Genomic DNA, 20,121 nt, shown 5'->3' on the forward strand with positions numbered 1-20,121 from the left:
GCAGCAGCAGCAGAAACACCACCAACAACAACAAATATAAGCAATAGAAATACGACAGTGGCTTGAATTGATATAGAGTATGTTAGTAATAGGTTATTTTGGGGGTCAATATTTTATAGATAAAATCAGGGGGTCATTATTTTATAGGGGTGTCAGTACTTTATAGAAAGGGGTCATTATTCTATATAAAATAATGACCGGGGGTCATTATTTTATGGGGGTCAGTTTACAACGTTACACCCCACTTTTTACTTAGAATTTTAGGTTATTATTAATGCATTTTCACTATATCTGTATTATTACAGAAGGGATTTGATTCAAACTGAAAACTATTGTTTGACATCATCACCCACAACATATAAGATAAAGGTCATAACTCTAGCACCAATATTTCATGAATTATGCCCCCTTTTTATACAAAATTTCGGTAAAGTTTTGATGCACTTTCACTCTGTATCTGTTTTTACCAAATGAATTGGATTCAAAGTTAAAGCAGTTGTATCACATCATCACATAATATGACACAAAGGCCGTAACTCTAGAATCAATACTTCATGAATTATGCCCTCTTTTTACTTATGATTTCATGTTAATTTTGTTGCATTTTCACTTTATCTTTATTATTATCTAACAAATTTGATTCCATCTTATAACAGTTCTTCCACATTGTCGTCCTCGCCATATGACACAAGGTCATTAACTCTGGAACACATATTTAGTGATTTATGTCCCCCCTTAGAATTTCAGTTTAATTTTTATGTATTTTTAATATATCTCTGATGTTACTATACGGATTTTATTCAAACTTAAGGCGGTTGTTCTACAGGGCCACCAACATCATATCACACAATTTTCATGATGCTGGCACCAAAATGTTATGGAGTTATGTCCTCATTTTACTGGGATTTCAGATTCAAGTTGTGATGCACTTCTGCTCTAACTCACTTATCTGATTCAAACTTCAAATAGTTGTTCCTGATTATTAGCCATATGATAATTATGGCACATATTTTAACCACTTTTGCAGAAATTGTGCATGAATTATGTCAGTATTATATACTTATTTGATGTTTTTATACACGCCTATCTCCGTTATAACTAAATACATTTGACACAGACTTGAGCTATTGTCCAATATCTTCATCCACATTGGAGTAATTAAACGCTCCAGTGACAGCTCCAGCTTCAACAGATGAGCCCAGTTATATTAGCCAGTATCTACATAGTCGTGAATACTGTCTCCAGTGACCACTCTTGTTTGATTTCTTGTCATCGACTTAAAAATGCCATGATAATTTCTGACAACGGAAAAAGTTTTTCTTTAGATAAAACTGACACTGCTTCTACTAATGTCAATCGTAAACAGTAAAAGAAGAGCCAAGCCTTTCCCTTTGTTTCTACCCAAGCCAAGTTGTCTATATAATTTAAAATGGTAATTCTTATACTGTAGTGATCATGGATGCAATGACATTTGTCACCCTTGTATTATCGATGTTACTTCCATTTTAATAGATTAATAGATACACTACTCTGAAATGTGTCCGCGGTATTTCGTGTTGTGCCGATAGACACGAGATTGGAGTTAACCACTTCTTTTAGACTAAGTTCTTCATCTTTAGTTTTTTTGTCACCCTTTGATATATGGCCGTTCCATATCTTTAACCCATAGACAAAACCGTGTCACAAAAGGCCTGTTTTACCATATGATAAACACCTGGACAAGTAGGATTTATGTAACTCCAATTTAAACATCAAACAATTATGATCTTTTCCATTTATAACCCGGAAAATCATCAACTCTTAGAAAAATTAGGTCTGTGTCTTCATGTAGACATTTCTCAGGTCCCTTTGCTCCCTTGAAAATAGTCCGAAGTCTCCGTAAATAGAGGTAAAATGAAACAAAATATAATATAACGCAATACTTCCTAATATTAGTAAAATTGTTTGTATTATCGTTGTTATTTCCATTTTAACAGATACACTATTCTGAAGAATGTCGGCGGTAAATTGTGTTGTGCTGTATCTACGCCGGTAGTTTTAATTGCTACCGTATTTCACTAAATAAATAGTACTGAACAAGAGGTAAAAGTTCTAAAAGTTTACAAGTCTCTCAAGCTCTCCCCACCCATCTCACGTCCAAAATATCGATCGTTTATCCTATTTATTCTGTCGAGTAACAACTGTATTATACAAGGATGATGATGATAATGAATAATTGTAATGATGATAAATAATGTTACTTAATAATGATTTGACAGAAGATTATGTATATGGTGATGATGAATCACGATCAATTTAATAGCTCCGACCAGGTCAAGTACAGGGTGCTACAAAATTTACAAGTTGGAAATGTCTTTAACCAAAGTACAACCAGTTATTTTTACTTCTTGTCATCTGCCTAAAATACCATGATATTTTCTTACTACGGACAAAGTTTTTCTTTAAACTAAACTGACCCTGCTTCTGCTAATACCAACCGTAGAGACAAGCCTTTTCTTTTGTTTCTAGCCTTGCCAAGTCGTCTCAGTAGTTTAAAATGGCAATTCTTATTCTGTACATCATGAATGCAATGATAATTCTCACCATTAGACATTTGGCCGCTCTATATCTTTAACCCATAGACAAAACCGTGTCACAAAAAAATCTGTTTTACCAAATGATCACCTGGACAAGTAGACTTTACCAAAGAGCTATAAAATACTTCTATGGCTTTATATAAATCCAATCTAACATCAACAAATTATAACCTTTACCCATTATCAACTGAATTAAATCATCAACTCTTACAAAAATTAGTTCTGTGTCTTCCTCTAGAGAGGCGTCTTTGAAAAAACTAGAAATGTGTCCATGAGACACAGATTCCCCCACTACATGACAAAGGACACCTGCACATGCTGACCAACATTCCTGTAAACTTTGGTGACTCTAGGTCAAATACTTTTGGAGCTACGCGCGACACAACATTAAATTACCAAATTTTAACTAAGTCAGGGGCCATAATTCATACAAGACTGAATGAATCCGGACGCGAAACCCCAGGTGTACAACTGCGCATGCTAACCGACATTCCTGTAAACTTTGGTGACTCTAGGTCAAATACTTTTGGAGCTACGCGCGACACAACATTAAAATGACCATTTTTTAACTAAGTCAGGGGCCATAACTCCTACACGACTGAATGAATCCGGACGCGAAACCCCAGGTGCACAACTACACATGCTGACCAACATTCCTGTAAACTTTGGTGACTCTAGGTCAAATACTTTTGGAGCTACGCACGACACAACATTAAAATGACCATTTTTTTACTAAGTCAGGGGCCATAACTCCTACACGACTGAATGAATCCGGGCGCGAAACCCCAGGTGCACAACTACACATGCTGATCAACATTCCTGTAAAGTTTTGTGACTCTAGGTCAAATACTTTTGGAGCAAGGCGCGACACAACACTAAAATTATCAATTTTTACAGTCAGGGGCCATAACACCTACACGACTGAATGAATCCGGAAGCGAAATCCCAGGTGCACAACTACACATGCTTACCAACATTCCTGTAAAGTTTTGTGACTCTACGTCAAATACTTTCGGAGCTAGGCGCGACACAACATTCTCGGAAGGACGGACGGACGGACGGACAAGGGCAAATCTATATGCATCCCGCCCCCCCCCCCCCCCCCACCCCCCCCCCTCCTAATGTGGGTGCATAAAAATCATTTCCAGAACAGAAAGACCTCTTTGAAAACTGATATCAAGAATAACTCTCCTCCCTAAAGTATCTTTTTTAAAGACCGAATAAAAGGAGGAAATTTAAATTGGACCACTAAAATGCGTTTTTGTTTTCTTAAACAGACCAGTGATACAACGATTTGCATCCACGCAGTCTGGTCAGGATCTGTGCTGTTCGCTTTCAAAGCATATTGCAATTAGAGAAACTGTTAGCGAACAGCACTGATCCTGGCCAGACTGCGCGGATGCGCAAGCTGGTCTGGATCTATGCCGGTCGCAAAACCACTATGTTGGTTTTCTCATGACGCGGCTCATTTGTAACAGTTTTTTTCTGAGGAGAGGCTGTCAGCTCCCGTGTGTGACGTCTATATTTCCATTACTACTCATTCCGAAGTTGAAAATATAATGGAAAATGGGGACATAGGACAAAAAAAAGAAGAACATTCCACAAATTTGCGTTGACATCAGTGCGGAAAAAGAAATACCTGGAAGGGTAGAGCGAATGTATTTAATGTACTTAGCACTACATCATGCGACATGTGCAGCCTGTCGATTCCGTTATTTTATGATAAAAAGGAATAAAATTTCGGTTTCAGCACACTCAATTTTGAGGCAAAATGGCCCAAACTGGCCCGTCCAGTAAATGACTGACCTGAAATATACGTATATTTTTAAAGCATGTGGCGAAGCAAAAATAATGGGGGTAAGGAAACTGTCTGATAACAGTTTACTATTTTCGCAAATCTGAGCTGAATCTAGATGGATGGATGCTCGTTTTCGTTTCGTCTTACCTCAGGTAAGGTTTAAGACCCGACTGTCTACAAGAAGCCAAGCACTGAATAATTTTACACAATAATTACTCGTGTATAAGCACCATAAATAACCTGTTGAATATAAATGCCTTTAAAATACATTTTATTCAGAAAACGTACCCGGGCCACAATACAAAACCGGCCCCTGCCACTGACATTCTGTTTTAGTGAATCTATCTCGAAGCTATCTCGCTAACCAGAAAATCCAGTCATATTTATATTATCACTAACTTTACAACCCAGAAAGTTTGCTTTACCAGAATTCTTCACTTTCTCGTGCACTTTAACCACACTGGATAACCGGCTATCTTGACGCCCGCTGGAAATGTAACTCAGCTGGAAATGTAACGCAGCTGTAAATAGGTAGGTAAAGTTTTTCATTTATTTCTATTAAAACGAAGCCAATTCTTGCACATCAACTTGACAGTTTTATCAAGGAATGACCATTGCTTACATTTACAATTTCTGGGCCAAAAACGATCGTTATGTTTTGAGATATTCGCTAACAATTTCTTCACTTTGAAAAATCGAGCAAAAATCCAAAGTTTTGCGCAAATTGTTTTGTTTATGAACAACCTGTGAAAAATTTTATCATCTGGTTGAACAGATGTGTCCTTTCGGAACACCTGTGTGAAGTTTCCGGGTTCTACGTTATTCCTGAAAAAGTATATTAGCCGTTAAATAGGCATGGTCGAAAAAAAAAAGACTGTCGAAAACGGCCGCTGTATTTGCAAAAGGCAGTCGTTGAAGTCAGCTGTCGGCTATCGAGAATACAGCTGTATCAAAGTAAAAAAAATGTCTTGTAGACATGTAATATGCCCCGTAGGTCTCTTCTTTATGTATATTTTGGATCTGTTTTGTCTGTCTGTTTTTTGCGACTTCTTGGTCTTTAATTTGTGTAAAAGTATATACTTGCAGTCCGTAAACAGTTTGAATATACTTATGTATGGTCCTTATTGCCTTGTCGAGTAATTCTGGTTGATTTCATTATCATTGTCCGTTTGGTTTAGGGTCTAAAAGTTGCTTAGTTCCTTTCGTCTGTCCGTTCGTCCGCCCGCAGTGTCTTGTCCGGAATCTGATTCTACATGCATGGACTGATTTTTAACAAAGACCTATAATACTTCTTTGTTTTTAAGTATTAATTTTTAAACTTCAAACATGTGTTACCAATGATACAAGTATTGCTGAGGCCCATTCATTAATGGCCACCTCCAATGTCAGTATAACAAAAAAAAAAATAACACAGACCTATATATAAGTATTTTGTGTCAGACTGGCAATTTCTACATGCATAGACAAAATTTCAAATATATGGTATTAATTCCTTTTTTCCATAGGTTTATAAAGCAACATTTTGTTTTGTCTGGCGTAATGACTTTAGTACTTATCGTCGTGTACTTTTAAGTGCCGCTTCAGATTATCTTTTGTCTTGTAAGATTAAGATTAATATCCCACAATCAAATACTTCATTATCAACTTCTTCCTCTATTGAGATATCAAGCAAAGACCCATCCAGAGGCTCATCTGCTTCTAATTCGAAATTATTCTCTCCTTCCATTTCTGAAAGTAAAAATTAGAAAGGAGGTGTAAATATGTTTCATTCTTTTTTGCAAATTGTTTTAGTCACTAAATCAAATCTGACGAATGTATCTTTTGAACTGAGTAGATCTATGTGTGTATGAGAGGGTAATGAAAACAGCAAAACTTAATGTGGCCGCCTGTACGCGTATGTTGATCATGATAATACACCTGACCTGAATTCATAGAATTTAAATTAATAAAAACCTGACAGGTGCAGGTAAGCTGCAGAGACATAATAAGTGGATAAGGATTTGGGTACAATACCCAGTACACGTGAACAATTTCCTCGTGTGCAGAACCTGAACTTGTCCTCTAATTGATTTTTGGATCTAAGATATCCAAATGACCTCTATCATGTTTGAAGTACGGGATTGGCAGTACAAATCAGTAGGCTATCATTGTACCTCTGAGTCACATTTATACACGAATCTTAGTAATAAGAATCTATACACGAATACACTAAAAGTACTCTGTATTTTATGGCAACTTATTTATGGCTTATAATACTGTGTAATGCGTAAAACTTTTATTTTTTTAACAAAAATGACGTTATGTATGTGAAACAATATACAATACCTAGCGTGTGTACAAAATAACAGTGTAAGACAGAAAGAGCAAATGCGTAAACTGCACAAAAGGGGATAACTCTTGTGACATAAATTCTGGGATCCGTTTATCGTAAGATCGTAAACAAGCAAAGAACAGTTCCGATCTACCTTGTTATATGTGATTAAAGCTTACATGTGGCTGCCATGCTAAGAAATAACTAATTAACATTCATGTGAGATTTTGCAAAGTACTGCTTATTTAGATTTGAAACAATCGTTTTCAATCGTTTGCCTCTATACATCAACAACTTGCAGTTTTAGACCATGAATAAACTGGTATTTGTTGAAAGGGTATTTATGAATAAAACAAAATAGCAGATTACATTAGGAGCAATTAAATAATTATGTATGAGCAAATAATATTATACACCATCTAGCACCATCAAGGACTGACGGCCAGAAGCATCATTTGCACTTGCAAAACCCGAGGTGAAATTACTTTCTGTAGTAGCCGGAGGCACCTGTAGTGGTTTTCCTCCCACCATCAAAAGCTGGCAAAATTGCAATATGTACTATATTGCTTCGGTGTAACTGCAAAAAAATATTATGGTTGGCTTTCGCATGCTGGAAAAATCGGCAAGAACGCGTGAACTACGTTTAAAATTCAGCCCGGGTGTGAAGGAATATAGTCCTAAAGCCTCTTGAAATGAAAGTGCCAATTTTAAAAATAATTATGTTTCCGTCAAATCACTGCCAGTATACTTTTTACTTCAAAAGTATTCAAAATCATCGGAGTTAATGGATAGTCTATAAATGCTAACATCTGAGTTCAACGACAACACTAGCGGCCGTTTTCGACAGTCTTTTTTTTCGACGACATGCCTATTGAAGGCTAATATACTTTTTCAGGAATAACGTAGAACCCGAAAACTTCACACAGGTGTTCCGAAGGACACATCTGTTCAACCAAATGATAAATTTTTTCACAGGTTGTTCATAAACAAAACAATTTGCGCAAAACTTTGGATTTTTGCTCGATTTTTCAAAGTGAAGAAATTGTTAGCGAATATCTCAAAACATAACGATCGTTTTTGGCCCAGAAATTGTAAATGTAAGCAATGGTCATTCCTTGATTAAACTGTCAAGTTGATTTGCAAGAATTGGCTTCGTTTTAATAGAAATAAATGAAAAACTTTACCTACCTATTTACAGCTGCGTTACATTTCCAGCTGAGTTACATTTCCAGCGGGCGTCAAGATAGCCGGTTATCCAGTGTGATTCAAAAAATGTACAAAATGTGAAATAACCAAGTCTAAGTTTGATCACAGTTAACACACTGGATAACCGGCTATCTTGACGCCCGCTGGAAATGTAACTCAGCTGGAAATGGTTATCCAGTGTGATTCAAAAAATGTACAAAATGTGAAATAACCAAGTCTAAGTTTGATCACAGTTAACACACTGGATAACCGGCTATCTGTCGTTGAACTCAGATGTTAGCATTTATAGACTATCCATTAACTCCGATGATTTTGAATACTTTTGTAAGTAAAAAGTATTACTGGCAGTGATTTGACGGAAACGTCATTATTTTTAAAATTGGCACTTTCATTTCAAGAGGCTTTAGGACTATATTCCTTCACACCCGGGCTGAATTTAAACGTAGTTCACGCGTTCTTGCCGTTTTTCCAGCATGCGAAAGCCAACCATATATTTTTTTGCAGTTACACCGAAGCAATATAGCAATTTTGCCAGCTTTTGATGGTGGAGGAAAACCACAACAGGTGCCTCCGGGCTACTACAGAAAGTAATTTCACCTCGGGTTTTGCAAGTGCAAATGATTGCTTCTGGCCGTCAGTCCTTGATAGTGCTAGATGGTGTATAATATTATTTGCTCATACATAATTATTTAATTGCTCCTAATGTAAATCTCTATTTTGTTTTATTCATAAATACCCTTTCAACAAATACCAGTTTATTCATGGTCTAAAACTGCAAGTTGTTGATGTATAGAGGCAAACGATTGAAAACGATTGTTTCAAATCTAAATAAGCAGTACTTTTCAAAATCTCATATGAATGTTAATTAGTTATTTCTTAGCATGGCAGCCACATGTAGCTTTAATCAACATATAACAAGGTAGATCGGAACTGTTCTTTGCTTGTTTACGATCTTACGATAACGGATCCCAGAATTTATGTCACAAGAGTTATCCCCCTTTTGTGCAGTTTACGCATTTGCTCTTTCTGTCTTACACTGTTATTTTGTACAACGCTAGGTATTGTATATTGTTTCACATACATAACGTCTTTTTGTTTAAAAATAAAAGTTTTACGCATACACAGTATTATAAGCCATAAATAAGTTGCCATAAAACACAGACTTTTAGTGTATTCGTGTATAGATCTTATCTACTAAGATTCGTGTATAAATGTGACTCAGAGGTACAATGATAGCCTACTGATTTGTACTGCCAATCCCGTACTTCAAAACATGATAGAGGTCATTTGGATATCTTAGATCCCAAAATCAATTAGAGGACAAGTTCAGGTTCTGCACACGAGGAAATTGTTCACGTGTACTGGGTATTGTACCCAAATCCTTATCCACTTATTATGTCTCTGCAGCTTACCTGCACCTGTCAGGATTTATTAATTTAAATTCTATGAATTCAGGTCAGGTGTATTATCATGATCAACATACGCGCTACAGGCGGCCATATTAAGTTTTGCTGTTTTCATTACCCTCTCATACACACATAGATCTACTCAGTTCAAAAGATACATTCGTCAGATTTGATTTAGTGACTAAAACAATTTGCAAAAAAGAATGAAACATATTTACACCTCCTTTCTAATTTTTACTTTCAGAAATGGAAGGAGAGAATAATTTCGAATTAGAAGCAGATGAGCCTCTGGATGGGTCTTTGCTTGATATCTCAATAGAGGAAGAAGTTGATAATGAAGTATTTGATTGTGGGATATTAATCTTAATCTTACAAGACAAAAGATAATCTGAAGCGGCACTTAAAAGTACACGACGATAAGTACTAAAGTCATACGCCAGACAAAACAAAATGTTGCTTTATAAACCTATGGAAAAAATGGAATTAATACCATATATTTGAAATTTTGTCTATGCATGTAGAAATTGCCAGTCTGACACAAAATACTTATATATAGGTCTGTGTTATTTTTTTTTGGTTATACTGACATTGGAGGTGGCCATTAATGAATGGGCCTCAGCAATACTTGTATCATTGGTAACACATGTTTGAAGTTTAAAAATTAATACTTAAAAACAAAGAAGTATTATAGGTCTTTGTTAAAAATCAGTCCATGCATGTAGAATCAGATTCCGGACAAGACACTGCGGGCGGACGAACGGACAGACGAAAGGAACTAAGCAACTTTTAGACCCTAAACCAAACGGACAATGATAATGAAATCAACCAGAATTACTCGACAAGGCAATAAGGACCATACATAAGTATATTCAAACTGTTTACGGACTGCAAGTATATACATTTTACACAAATTAAAGACCAAAGAAGTCGCAAAAACACAGACAGACAAAACAGATCCAAAATATACATAAAGAAGAGACTCTACGGGGCATATTACATGTCTACAAGACATTTTTTTTACTTGATACAGCTGTATTCTCGATAGCCGACAGCTGACTTCAACGACTGCCTTTTGCAAATACAGCGGCCGTTTTCGACAGTCTTTTTTTTTCGACCATGCCTATTTAACGGCTAATATACTTTTTCAGGAATAACGTAGAACCCGGAAACTTCACACAGGTGTTCCGAAAGGACACATCTGTTCAACCAGATGATAAAATTTTTCACAGGTTGTTCATAAACAAAACAATTTGCGCAAAACTTTGGATTTTTGCTCGATTTTTCGAAGTGAAGAAATTGTTAGCGGATATCTCAAAACATAACGATCGCTTTTGGCCCAGAAATTGTAAATGTAAGCAATGGTCATTCCTTGATAAAACTGTCAAGTTGATTTGCAAGAATTGGCTTCGTTTTAATAGAAATAAATGAAAAACTTTACCTACCTATTTACAGCTGCGTTACATTTCCAGCTGAGTTACATTTCCAGCGGGCGTCAAGATAGCCGGTTATCCAGTGTGTGAATGATGGCAGAAATAAATACTGGATTTTTCACTTGTATCTTTTATGACATCTTCCTCATTTCGTAAACAAAATCACTGAAAAAAAGAGATTAACTAAATATTTATTTGAATTGCAGGCTTTTGAATGTTTTGATCTGTATTGAGTCACTTGCAGTCTGTCATCCTTCAACCAGCAAGTGCCACAAATTTGTCTTGACTAGCTTTGCTTTCTTTAAACTATTTGTTTAATGAAAGCTCTTATTCTTTTAGTAAAAAGGACAAAACCAGACTTTTTCATCCAATTTTTCCTCATTCTTACTAAGCTTTCCGGGCTTTTTGATCGAAGTGGAGGATGGAGTTTAAGATTTCTTCACAGACGCAATGGCCATGATACTGGTTTCAACATAGTGAAAACGAAGGCTTGGCAATGGCAATGATGCTCAGTGTGTCAGAATGCAGCGCTAGAATGTTCTGTTCGTAGATGATTTACATACATAGCTTGTTGTTTATGTCGATCCTAGTACTTCATCATTTATTAATCCGAAGATGCATACTCCTTACATTAATTTAGTTTATACCAATTTATTTTAGGTCGATTGTGAAGCAAGTTCTACAACATATATCAATCACTCTAGACACCTCATTCCTGATGGAATCTATCGCCACCAGGGTACGAGAGAAGAGAGCCAGTTTCCCTTTTTAATGCTAAACGCCAAGCAATGATGGAGCTACTAGTGCCATTTTTCACGTCTTTGGTATGACGCGGCCGAGGATCGAACACACGACCTCCCGTACTCGATGCGGATTCGCTTGCTTCAGGAAGAATTCTGTTCAAGCGTGCGTAGCTATCCTTATGTACACTAACAACAGAGCGTCTATCCTCACTGGACGGCTGATACAGATAGCGGACTGCAAAGAAATCGGGGGACATTTCACAGGTTTAAAATAGTATTTTAAGCGAAACGGACACAAAAGTATTTGAATAGGGAAAATAGTTGACAAAGAGGATTGCATATTATAACAAGAGGGTCATGATGGCCCTGGATCGCTCACCTGAGTAATATGAGCTACATAGACAAGTATAAGAGAACAGGTAAGAAAGTCAAATATAAGTAAGCATTGAAATCTTTTCCCAGTTGTGTAAACTAATTCAAATGTCAAACTGATGCTAACATATTAAGACAATAGGTCATATTCATGGTCACTAAAAGTCAGTTTTAAGATCGCTGTGCAAAACTGTGTATGTCATCCAAATCTTAAAAAACCAAGAAAGTAGGTCAGTAGGTCAAGGTCACAGTCAAGTGGGGTTATCAGGTAATTATAACTAAACAGTCTAGAAGAAATATGATCAGATAATTTTTGAAGTATTTTTTTCTATATAACTCATACAACAAGTGACAACCGGGGCGGACCTCTTTTCACCCCAGGGTTATAACTTGAACGATCTTGAAAGAGAACTACCAGGCAATGCTACATACCAAATATCAAAGGCATAGGCCTTGTACTTTCAGACAAGAAGATTTTTCCTATATATGTCTATGTAAAACTTGGGAACTCCGGGGCGGGGCCTCTTCACCCAAGGGACATAATTTGAACAAGTTTGGTTGAGGACTATTAGATGATGTCACAAGTCAAATATCAAGGCTCTACGCTCTGACAAGAAGATCTTTTTCTTTCGGTTCCCATGGTTCTGTGTGAAATTCAATTCTTTGAACGCTTTTGGAAAGGACCACCAAAGGATCATTCCTGTGAAGTTTGATGTAAATCTGCCTAGTGGTTTTCAAGAAGATGATTTTTTAGAAACAGTTGACGGACGGACGACGCACGACGGACGACGGATATCAAGCGGTCACAAAAACTCACCAAAAACTCATCATGAGCCTTTGGCTCAGATGGCTAAACAGGTACCAAATATAAGATCCAGTCAACATTTAACTCATTTTACTCAACTGATACATAGCCAAACATGCCAAAACAATACTTTGTATTGCATATAGCAATAGACCTGACAAAACATAAACATTTGCATATTCTATCTTAATAATCAAATACTGAACTCGACCAGCGGACGTCAAGACCGTAACACACCTCGGTCAATTATGTTTCAATAAAAGGATCTTACAACAGCAAAAACAAATATCTATAAAATAAAATTGTTTATTGTTTCGCTGGCTTAGAAATTTTTTTATTATAGTGCAGTAATTGTCCTAATTTTCCTTTTAAACCGCTACTAGACACAAACCTGCATAAAAATGTGAAAAAGTGTTGTCTGTTGCGCGCAGTACATAAATGAGACGTGATTCCAATGTAAAGTTATACAGTTGCAATACTGCTCAAAAAAAGTTACGACGTTTCGCGGAAGTAAATCAAGGACGTTAGATTCAGCCTCATGCTTGAAAACCATCATGTTATATGCACACGCCTGTTCCTAAAATTTTCCGTTATTCAGCAAACATGTAGATAGCCTTCGTTCTCATAACTCCAGACAGATTCTTCCTAACCTCATGGTTCGGGTCAAGGCTGAATGTGAAACAAAAAGTAAATACATAGCATGCTGATAAACACTTTCAAGTTATTGTACATAACTTTTCTTACAATAGGCCTAATTTTCATTTGCTGACCGTTTAGTATTATTTTTGTATTTTATATTCATAGAGTAACCAATCGGCTTTAAGAAAAAAAATCCTTTTTTTTTTGTTTTCACTTTTTATTTGTAAAATATGAAACTATTAAGAAAAGCTATATTATACCACCAGTACTTACTTTCAAAATAGTTTTGACAAAACCACTTCCTGTTCGTTTATGGCAAAGTTCTGTCCAATACCGTTCCTGAAATATTGGCAAACTGGAACAAATCAAAGAAATAACTAAACTACAGTCGAGACTGCCTTAACGACCCCCTGAATTTAGCGACTCCCTGTCATATGCGACCCTTTTTTATGCTCCGGACACAATTTACTATTAAAAGAGTCTGAATTAAGCAACCCCCTGCCTTACGCGACAGGCGACTGTGAAATCAGGCTCCCGAATCGATTATCAGACCGTTTTCAGCGACTTTGAGACGCTCCCTCGCAAGATTTTACACGATAGAGTTACCGTTCCTTATCTCGCGTGAAGTTGTTTGTGACGAGAACTTACTTGTTTACAAACAATGGCGGATGAAAAACATAAAAAAGAACTGTTTTGACATTAGAACAGCGTGTTAAGGCACTTGAATTGCTCGATTGGGGAAAACCAGCGTATAAAGGCGGTGAAGAATTCGGAGTCGGTGCATAAATTAACAATGTTCCTGGTGAAACAAAAAGATGGCGGTATTTAACAGGAAACGACGAAGAAAACACGGATTAAAGATGCAGTCAATAAACGGATAAATGTCAATGAACCATTAATACACAAAAGTATAAATATCATAAACCTCAGTGTGTAAAATAGTTCTAATAGAACATTTATATTTTACAGCTCCCCTTTATTTTCTCGCCTGATCATGAGCTTATATTTGTTTTATCAACATCATAGGAATGATGCAAATTATTTGAAATTTATATTTTATCAATATGCAATTAAAGAAATAGCATTTTAATCATTTTTCACTCCTACCTTAAAAAGTATCCGATATACATGTACTTTAACTGGAAAAATATATGAAACCAACGTCATCCAGTTAAGTGAGACTGTTTTAAGAGACTCCCTGTCATATGTGACCTTTTTTGCTGCTTCCCAAAGTCGGTCTCTTAAAACAGTCTCGACTGTACTTGTTAACAATGATTGAATATGATGAAAGACTTCTCATGGCTACATTGTACTGAAACAAGTGACCCCGTGGAAATGCCATTTTTGGTCACTGGATCATGATTTACAAAAGTTTGATAAAGATCAAATTAAGATATTACTGCACGCAATATATCTAAGCTCTAGTTATTGTGGTAGCTAAAAAATAGATTTAAATGTTTTTCTTTATAAAAGTTAGGCGGTGCTACTTTGAACTCCAGTGATCTGCTTTGTAACAACATGCGATTCTCACTACCTTACTTCGTTTATAGCAAGACTGTTTGATTTCGTCTAAAAATAGATTAGTTTTATGTTAAAAATGTTTTTTAATTACTTCCCTTTATCTTTAAACTTTTCTTATTGTTTTAAAGTTTTTATAATGATAGATCTCATATCATTTATTTCCTTTATTTAATATTATATTTTAATATTTTTTTTACGATTGATATAAAATTGGGTCAAAGTATTTGTTTAAATTCATCTTTTTTGTTTTGTAAATATCATAAAAAATATTGCTACATTACCCTAATGTTGGTAAACTTGTGGTCCAACCCTTTTGTATTATCACACTAGAATGTATTTTGATGTACTGTAGTAGTATATGTCTTGATGTACTGTTGCTGTTGTATACCGTATATCTGTTTTGTATATTCATTTCTTGATGTACATTTACTATCATGTCTGGTGTGATAATTGCAATACAATATGATTAAACTAACTAATACATATTCTACTTACAGTAAAAATCCTACAGTACATATCCTACATCACATATCCTACATTATACATCACATATCCTACAACACATATCCTACAGTACATATCCTACAACACATATCCTACAGCACATGTCCTACATCATATATCCTACAGTACATATCCTACAGCACACATCCTACAGTGCATATTCTACAGCACATATCCTACAGTACATATCTTACAGACATATCCTACAGCACATATCCTACAGTACATATCCTACAGCACACATTCTACAGTGCATATTCTACAGCACATATCCTAAAGCACATATCCTACAGCACATATCGTACAGACATATCCTATGGCACATATCCTACAGTACACATCCTACAACACACATTCTACAGCGCATATTCTACAGCACATATCCTACAGCACATATCCTACAGTGCATATCCTAAAGCACATGCCCTACAGCCCATATCCTACACCACATATCCTACAGTGCATATCCTAAAGCACATGCCCTACAGCACATATCCTACAGTGCATATCCTATAGTACGTAATCCAACGCTGCATATCCAAAAGCACATATCCTACATACATTTTGTGGTTGTAAACATATTAAATGTCACATCTCCTGGATTCAGTGATCTACTGCTTTTTACAAAAGACAACCGATCTAGGCGTCCTTTAATATATACAAATAGGAAATAATTGCCTAATCGGATCGCTTTTTGTCTGTGTCTTATGTCACAAATTTATGTCAAATATATATTGCACTATCATTTGTTTGTAATTGTAATGAATACTCAATATGATGCATTTACGTTAGGTTGTGTTTACCTCATGTGACCAGTAATATACTAGTACACAGGAAAGTTCTCTTGTTCGTTAATTACGCAGTAAACATGTGTTACAACATTCAAAATTCATCGAGGTTGTCAGTTGCGTACAAATGTTGTTGTTGTGTACATCTAGTTTATAGTTTCAGGGCGATTGTGAAGAAAGTTCTACATCTTACATTAATCACTCTCGACACTTCATTCCTGGTGGAATCCAACGACATGGGGGTATAAGAGAAAAACAAGTTTCCCTTTTAATGTTGAACGTCAAAAAAGGTAGCTACTTGTACCATATTTCACGTCTTTGGTATGACGCGTGGCCGGAGATCGAACCCACGACCTCCCGCACCTGAAGTGGACGCTATTCCACTAGGCTATCGGGGCGGTTGTGCACACCTGAAGGCACACTGCCCCCACCACAAGTAACAACAGAGAAAGCTTTGTCTATATAATATATGCAGCAAATCATAACTTACTGTTGCTTTTGCATATGTCCCCCAATTACCCTCGGGCTACAGGTCACCACTATTGGTTTCTTCAACAGGCCCCATAGTAAGATATAACCCTGATCCCGCCCATATTTGTTGCAAGTATCAAGGAATATAAGAATCTTTCACTGGTAGCGGGTAAAGATGGGAATATCCGGCATGAGGGTAACTGTTTAGGCAGTAACGAGACTCCTGTCGAGTTGCCACTTAAACAGTTACCCGAGTGCCGAATATTCCAATCTTTACCCGCTGCTAGTGATTGATTCTTTTTCTTACATGCCTTATTCTTCATTTTGTAGAAGATATTATGAAAATCGAAAGTTTTTCTTTAAGGCGCTTTTTTGTTATAGTAGCGTATGAATCGTTAGAGCTTACAAAATCTCTGAAAGTGTTACTCAAACAATGGTAAGGTGACGTAAACTTAAATATAGTCCGTTTTATTTGACCTGGCGGGGCGGAGTTAATCTCTGGCCTATGCAAATAATGGTAATCTCAAAAAACGAGCAAAATAGGTTGAGCAATATAACTGTTTAATTTTGTAATCTTCGGTAACCAACGACTAACATTCAACGCTACAGTGGTTACATGTACTACATACCCTGCACAATAATGTAGTGGACCGTCGCAAAACCACGCCCCGCCAGGTCAAATAAAATGCACTATAGGTTACATTCTACCAGTTCAATTCCTTATTTATTTCATATTAATAACAAAACATTCAGACCTCATTTTCAGCACTTTAGAGCATTTCAGTGATATGAAAACCATATATGGTCATTTAGTATAACATGTCTTCATATCAAAAATAGAAAAATATTGACATGTTATGTTGAAGATAAGAAAAATAATCTGTTCTGAGAAACATCACCCTCTAAAAATGCCCCCATGAAAACAGCCGTTTAGCAGTTACGTGTAGGTAGACATTTTTCGCAAAGAATAAAACTTATTCCAAGAAATTTACAATGAAAATGGTCTAGATCTATTCTCAATACTATAAGCAATAAACATAAGCCAAAAATTTAATGTCACCTCCTCATGTCACTCATTATACCAGATTTCATCCATAGCATGGAACTACATTTTGGACTACTTCACATGTAACACTGAGTAGTCACTTCCGGTTTGGTGTAATCCGTCATATAGCTCATAAATTATCAGCTCAAGTAATATTACTTTATGGTTGTTTTATATAAAGATGAATGAAATCTAGTGGAACTGATGCATGACAGTTTAAACAAGAAATATCTTTAAAAATGATGGTCGGCGAATTGTAATAAGGAAAGAAGTTTATGAATTTTTCATCTAACATTCATCTTTCATCTAACATTTTTCAAATTGCAAAACTAAACACCGCACTTTAACAATTTAAATGGTTCTCTTTTAATTTTTCGCAAAGCTTTCGTAGGGTTGCAATTTTGTTTCGTTTAACCTTAGACGAATAATTACAGCAGTAGTTTGATGAAGATTCATGAAGTGGTTCATGAGAAGAGGTCATTAAACGTGTTTATATTTTTAGCTAAATTGGTCACTATCCCCATTTGTAACAAAATAGCAGGAGACCTTACGATATTGTTACACATCGAGTTTGATAAAAATCCATTACATTTTAGTGGTTAATGCGAAGAAAGGCATATCTACTTTTAGCTATAGTGGTCCCTAATAGGGCCCAAGTTCCTATATAAATAAATTTGGAAGAGGACCTTATAATGATGCTCCAGACCAAGTATAACAAAGATCCACCAAGCTGTTCATGAGACGCTGTATAAAGGCATTTCTAGTTTTAGCTCTAGCACCCCCTAAAAGGGGTCAAATGTCCCAGCTGAACAAAGTTGGCTGCGGGCCTAATAAAGATGCTACAAATCAAGTTTGATTAGAATACATGAGAAAAAATCAATTAAAGGATTTTTTATTTATTATTTTTATTTATTTCTAAAATAGGCCAACTTATCCCGCTTTAACAAATGCATATTCGCTATTCATGAATCTTTGGACAATGACGTCACACCTATAAAAAAAGTGAAGGTCAAGCAAAACATACAGTTGTAATTATTTCAATATTTCTGTTTCATAAGCAAAGTTTGACCGTAGTCATATCACATAGATAAACTGTATGCAGCGTACCTTCATTTCAGTGTAATGAGATTCAGTCATTATATAGCATATATATAATGAAACAGATTTCAACTGAGTTCAATATTTGCATACCATACTAAAGAAAAATATTCATATATAATAAATCAGTTAAATAATTTATAACAAATATATCAAAGCAAACACGTACTCATTTTAATATGCAATCTGAAAATGTCACAAAAGCAAGAAACCTTTTCATATACAGACGACAATTGTAACAAGGAAAATCTTTTAAAAAGCACTTCTCTACATAAAAGACTCTTATCACACCCTTATTCATGTGATACGCAGACCGTATTCAGCTCTTTCTTTAATTTGATATATGTTGGTATTTGAACATGTTTTTATCATATTTATTAAACTTACTTATCATTTTGAGATATATCAATATTCTTGCTAAATATACTGAGCCAAAGTTAGCTTTAAAACTGTGAACAGCGTCGTTTAGGATAAACGCTTTGTCTACATTTCACTCAGCGTAGCACAATCAACAGAGTGAAAGAAATTGACACTCTCGTCCAATCAGGCAGAGCGTTGCATAAATCTTCCATTTTGATAAATTATCTATAATGCGTTATCAAGCAGTTTGATTTGCAAACTGAAGTCACGTGGCATAGGTAACGAAAACGAAATTAGACGGCGTCGCCGAAAAAAACAAAAACGTCAACTTGATTCTTTAAACTTTGTTGGATCTTTAACAAAATGTAACCAATCCTTGATAGGACAAGGGAAGAAAACATTGAAGCAAAATTAACAAAACATTTTCACTTCTTTTGTGGACATTAAACATCTGTTAACTAGTTTTTCAAGCGTAAAAAACAGTAGAATCAAGTCGTGTTTTACTGCTGGTGAGAGAGAGAAAATAATCTACGGTACCATAGCATGACTTCTCAACGGTCTACTTCTTTTTCAGATCATGCATATAGATCTGCCTATGACCTACATGCCACACCATGTTTTAAACTGCCGATCAAGCGAGGTGTGACCTCGGCTCGAAAGCTCACTAAAATTTTCTTTTTTTATACATGTTTCTATTGGAGATCCAGACCATTCAGCTTGTTACGTACATAACTATTAGTAGAGTAAGCCGCCCATTTCAGTCTTCCTACCAAACCTTACTTTCTGGGTAGATCTATGTTCAAATAAATGTTACAACATCTATTGAAAACCCACCCTCTGTTTCAAAACTGAATCGGCCCCACAAACCGCCCCTGAAATATTTATTTTCCATGTTCGCATAAGGATAGCTACCAAACTACCAGTGACATTTCTCGGGTCCTTTCGCTCCCTTGAAAATGAAACAATATAATATACCGCAGTACTTCCTAATATTAGTAAAATTATTTGTATTATCGATGTTACTTCCATTTAACAGATACTCTATTGT

The sequence above is a fragment of the Mercenaria mercenaria genome, chromosome 4 (genome assembly GCF_021730395.1).
Source record: "Mercenaria mercenaria strain notata chromosome 4, MADL_Memer_1, whole genome shotgun sequence".
Classification (NCBI taxonomy): Eukaryota; Metazoa; Mollusca; class Bivalvia; order Venerida; family Veneridae; genus Mercenaria; species Mercenaria mercenaria.